The sequence below is a fragment of the Palaemon carinicauda genome, chromosome 11, assembly GCF_036898095.1.
Source record: "Palaemon carinicauda isolate YSFRI2023 chromosome 11, ASM3689809v2, whole genome shotgun sequence".
NCBI classification, from domain to species: Eukaryota; Metazoa; Arthropoda; class Malacostraca; order Decapoda; family Palaemonidae; genus Palaemon; species Palaemon carinicauda.
In genome coordinates this window covers 121,939,018-121,945,017 of record NC_090735.1, presented here as the reverse complement: position 1 = coordinate 121,945,017, position 6,000 = coordinate 121,939,018, and positions in this window count along the sequence as shown.

Genomic DNA, 6,000 nt, shown 5'->3' with positions numbered 1-6,000 from the left:
GTAAGGATACGGCTTTTAGCATAGGTTAGGTGAGTTTTTTAAGTTAGCTTCTCCCGCCAAAATCGTTTTTAGAACGACGGCCACAGTTCAGAATATTCCCGTTTTCTATAGTATTTAATTGACTTCAGTTATCAAAGAGAGCAAAAATATGAAGGGGAGAGATCAAGAACACCACTAAACCTAACCTAGGATCGGTATCCTTAATTACCGGAGCCTACTCACCCCTTAGACTACCATATCCTTACCTACATTTACCATTGCTTGCAGTCATTATGTAGATAGTAACCTAAACATATTTTACCACAATTTTGAATTTTCTTTTCTATCATTACAAATTGGAAGGTTTCTTTTTCACTTCTTAGACATCCAAATGATAGTTACAAATATTCAACAAAGTACAGTACAGAATTAGGAATGTGGGTGCTTATTCATAGGCAAACAATTGCTGCAATTAATTGGTTTCCAAGTAATAAAAATTTCAAGTGTTGTTTTATCATCATAATTAATTTTAGAACCTTAATAATTACAAAACATGATTATTGTCTTCACAAAATAATGCTTTCATATTAACATGAATTGCAAAACATTTTCAAATGGAAATAGTTAATTTCTATACCTTGGAAACACATTAACAGAGCATGGCCTAACTAAAACTCAATTAAAATTGTATAGCGTCCAGAAATATGAAAGATGCTGCCACATACTTAATAAGAAAAAAATCTTTAATTCATATCATACTATTACAAATATATCAGTGAAATATACAATACAATTCTTAATCATTTCCAATAACAGTGCTAAAGTGTTTTCTAGAAATAAAAGAAATGAAAAATTTAACCTGGCAAAACTGCAGTGTTACTTAAACCATCCATTGGATTTAAGTATATTGTATAAGGTATTCTCAAAGAAATTATTGTTCAAGAAACACGAGTGAAATGTACCTGCGTGTAGTGAAGTTCACTCGATGCAGTATTCTAATGTTCAATAATATTGTTGAACCTACGGCAAGACTTCATCCTCCATTTTCAATAAATCAATTTAAGATTTAAAGTCTACTCACGAGAGAGTAACATGTACTTGGAAAATTAATATAGCTTTTATACCCATACCTGAACTTTTTGCTGACCTTCTTGTTCAAAATTCTTTAGTACTGTATTTCCTTTGATGTCTCAGGAGACATCAGGAGATTTATAAGTTATTTTACCGTGTTGATCTTTCTGATGTTTATCAGTCACCGATTAACTAAAAAATACCAAAACCTGAACCACAAGTTTGTTCCTTTTCTCTATTTTCATGCATTGAAGTAAAAAGTCAGTAAAAAAAATAATAGAATTGCATCTTTTCTAAGAATAACATTACCCAATGACGAAAAGTGAAATAGAATTACTGAGTTGTTCCTATGTGTAATACAAACCCTTGAACTTTGATAGGAGTATAATGTAGGTGAAGCTAAAATGACCACTAGACTTCTGACAAGGTAAACATAGTTGGTTGCCGTGTGGCGACCAACAAGCAAAACAAGTCTCACTCTGACTTCGGCCACATCCGAGTACAGACATACTGTAAATGATTATGCTTGCTGATCTGGTTGTTAGAATTACTAGTCGCTTTCCGTTTTCTCTTTTCAGTGTGCTAGTGATTGATTGCCATGTCCGCCCCTAATCCAGACATGCAGCCTTGCCCTAGCAAAGAAGGCTGCTATATCAGCAACCTAGAGGTGTATCCCCACACGTGTTGTGGTTTTTCTATGGAGGCATGACTTTGTAGTCATCCTTCCCTGAGGAGTGTAAGGAGTGGCTTCCTGTGCAGAGGGTGGAATCCTTAGAAGAGGAAATCCAAGAGGGATTTATCAATACTAGAGGGCATGCCTAAGTAGATCCCAAAGAAACTCTTTAGTTCCTTCTTTGAGAATGACTCCAGCTGTTTCCCCTGGGGCTTCTTCCAATGTTCCATCCTCTGGGAGGACCAGTTGGGGGAAGGGAGACTGCCCTTAACACTCCAGGAGTGGTTCCGAGAAGGTGGTTGTGTAATGTCTTCACAACCCCCCTATCTCTCTACCATTTTCCCTGCTGTTTTTACTTTTGACGACACTAGTGAGAATTGGTGTTTGTCTAGGTTGTGGCCTTCGCTTGGGATAGCTGGCGCCCCATTGGCGGTAAAACTTCTGAAGGCACTTGCATCCGACAGAGGCCAGAAGTCTGCTGCTCCCCTGACAGAGGAAATGTCTAACAAGGCATGAGTTGACAATTCAGTTCCTGTTGCTGCTTCCTCTGCAAAAGTGCTGTCTCCAGTGGTGAAACCCTCGACTTCTGAGAAGGAGGTTGTTTAATGTTCCGGACTCCTTTGCCTGCTTTGGAGGTGCCGCCATCATCTCTAGGAGCACAATCATCGCCTGCCACTCTGGAGAAGAAGACGAGGTCACCAAAGCATAGGACGGCTGGCTGATCAATCTCACGAGACAACAAACGTTTCCCCTGCATGGTTTCATTGGGGAAGTAATGCTACACCAAGCACCGACCTTCTGAAAGCAAGCCCATTGTTAGGTTCCGATGATTATATAAAGGTTCCTTAGGATCAGAATTGTAAGAGACCAATCCAAAGCGTTACTAGTCATGAATACGGCTCCTTTCCTGCCTCGGGATGCTTCTGAGATCCTTTGGTGATTGCCTGCCCAATGATGAAAACTGCAGGTATTAAAGAAGGGTCAGATGAAGTTTCAGACATTTCTGATTCCCCCAGAATTGTCTGTCCAATGGAAGGAGGAGGAGAAGTGGTCCATTGCTTGTTCTTCTCATGAGAAGTAATTGCCACTTACACTCTCACGAGCACAATCTCCATGTACATGATTCCCATGTGCCTGGTCTTGATGCAACTGAGCTACTGACCAATCTCTTCGAGAACGATCTTCTTGGTATTGTTTGTCACAAGCATGTAGACCCTGAGCTTATCCCTTAATGTTTAAACTAATTTACTCTTTGAGACATCCAAAATTCTTGTAAATCTTCTATTCCCAAGTACAAAAAGTCTTGTACTTATACCTTTTGCTGGCCACGATACAGGAAAGCTCTATCTTCTAAGCTTCATGAGGAGCAATGACCGCAGACTCCCCAATCAAGACAAGTCATGTAAATGGCGCTCCTCTCAAATGCTTTCCCCAACATCATGCTCACAATCGCCCCAGTTTCGATACCCCTGCTCTAACTACAAATGCTCTTTGGTCTTGAGCACACACTGGTAAAAGATCTCCACGGTCTTGCTCCCCTCATATCAAGGAAACTGCAGTGTCGTCTTGCTCCCCTCATACCAAGGATCATAGAGAGGAAACTGTAGTATTGTCCTCATGACCTCCATTAGGAAAGGCCAATAATGACCAGTCTACCCGACAACGTCCTTCTCCCACTAAGGAATCTCGGTCCCGTGGTGGCCAGACTCCTTCGGAGAAGACATCCAGCATTTGAACTCTCCGGTCTAAGATGGCAAGGAATTGAAGAAAATTCCTCCCTCCTCCAAAAAGGAGGAGAGAAGTTTCTTCTATAGAAGCAGCGCGGCCCAGAAAGTCGTCTAAGAGAGAAAGTTTCGCTCCTCTGATTTCCTTCGTAGTTCCAGATCGGGCCGTCGCTGATTCCCATCTGAGTGTAAGGACACTAGGTCCAAATGTAAACCTGCTGCTGAGGTGGACAAAACCAGTGTTCAACTTCTGGGTCAGCCTCCGAGGAGGAAGTTCGATCACCAGTGTCTGCAGATTGTGACTCCGTCCGGGATGAAAGTATTTCTTCTGCTGCTTGGTGTGAGGACTTCTCATCCCGGCTCAGTGTTATACCACGTTCGGTCCCATGCGTAACCGGTAGAGATTCCTTCCTCTAGTATAGAACCCTCTGCCGGAAGGAGGAATTCTCGAGACCCATCACATTCTTCACTGATTGAAATCAGTACCAGGAAGGTCGAGTCTGTCTCGACAGGTAGAGGATCCTGATTTAGAGTGAAGAATGTGATGGGTCTCGAGAATTCCTCCTTCCGGCAAAGGGTTCTATACTGGAGGAAGGAATCTCTACCGGTTACCCATGGGACCGAATGTGGTATAACACTGAGCCGGGATGAGCTCAGTGAGGAATCATCTGAGCCCATAGAGGGAGATCTGATGTCGATACTTAAGTTATGGTGCTCCACAAGGTTCCTGGCCAAACCTTGAACTACCTTAGTCTACGTTAGCGAGGGCAGCCCTACAAAACGTAGACCTCAAGATCGCTGGAACAAGAGATTCTCTGCTGTCTAGCCAGTCCAGCAAGGCTCTTCCTCTATTTCTGTCTAGGCACTGGAGATTCTACATCTTGGAAGATGCTTCACCCACCCCTTGCCAATCAATGATGTAATAGAAGAGCTGACAAAAGGGTCTGAGGAGGAGAGGCAGAAATATGAGGGAACCTCTTTCTCAACTCCCGAATCCACAGTGATGGAATCAGCATCAATGGCGAGCTTGCAGTCTACGACAATACGCAGAGTGAGTGTGGATTGATAGCCGGTTTATGAGTAAATTGGTTGCAGCGGCTACCCTTCCTCCGTCAAGTACAAACCTCTTGTTTTACTTCCAAGTCCAACAATGCATTCACTTCCTGCAATAGAAAAAAAAATATTAAAAAAGTTTTATAAGATGCTGGCAGTATAGTACATGCATACTCAACAATGGCTGAAACAAAAGTGAAGCTACTCCAGCTAGGAAAGGGGCCGGGGCTCCTAGCCTACATCCTTCATCACTTAGATCGCTGCTCGTTGTCAAAGTTTAACGACTGTCTCCATCTCTTGCTGAATCAATCTCCCTAATTAAAGGACGAGGGTTTGTATGCTGTGTAAGAACAAATGTTCTGCTTGCCAAAAACATAGGAACAATGTTAAATCACAAGCAAATTGAGCTATTTCGGAGTGATAGCCAATAAATAGTGTTTATTGGTGCACCAACATCTAGATAAACACTTCAATTATGTAAGGTGGTTTTCCATCCATCCATATACCAAAGGCACTTCCCCCAATTTTGGGGGGTAGCCGACATCAACAAGAACAAAACAAAAAAGGGGACCTCTACTCTCTATGTTCCTCCAGCCTAACCAGGGACTCAGCCGAGTTCAGCTGGTACTGCTAGGGTGCCACAGCCCAACCTCCCACATTTCCACCACAGATGAAGCTTCATACTGCTGAGTCCCCTACTGCTGCTACCTGGTTTTAGTAGTGCAAAAGACTCCATAGAAAGTGGGATTAATATATCCGGAAGGTCTACCTAACAAAAGCTCCACTATTTTGATTGTTTCATTACTATTACTGGGATTAGATTACAGTAACTTTATTACAATGACTGGTTTTTTATGGCAATAACTGATGTTTAAACAAGCTAATGTAAATAACATAAAATAAGACTAGTACACATTGTATTTCAAGGTGTTTTGAACATTATTGTTGACAATATCTGGTGCAAACCAATAGCTTTTCAGTTATGGTAATCTACCCTCAAAAATAAACAGACTAATGATTTCCTCTATAGTCATTATAAAAAAAAAAATTTCAAAACACACCAAATAACAGTCTTATTTTCTCCAAACAATTTTTTGTGCTATTCTATAATTTTACCAGCTTTTCACCCTCATAACAAGAGGGTTCCATTCCCTTGTTATGGGCATGTGTTCATTGAAGATTAAGATAATAGTAAAATAAAAAATTTTATGATTAAGTATCGATTGAACTGGGCTTCCGTAGAAAAAACAATACGATCATCACAGGAGTATTGAGATAAGAAATTTGATTACCAAAATCCTGTTATTAAACACCCTCCCATCCTGCTGTCCAGCCCCTTCAATTTTTGTTTCAAAGATATGGACAATTCTGCAAACATTATGCCTTTGGTCATGGTAAGATATAGCCTTACTAGGTCACCAGAGGTCCAAGGTTATTCGAAAGTTTGTGTTCAAAGTAGAATCCAGTTTAAAATTTACATATTGGCTTTGACCTCACTTC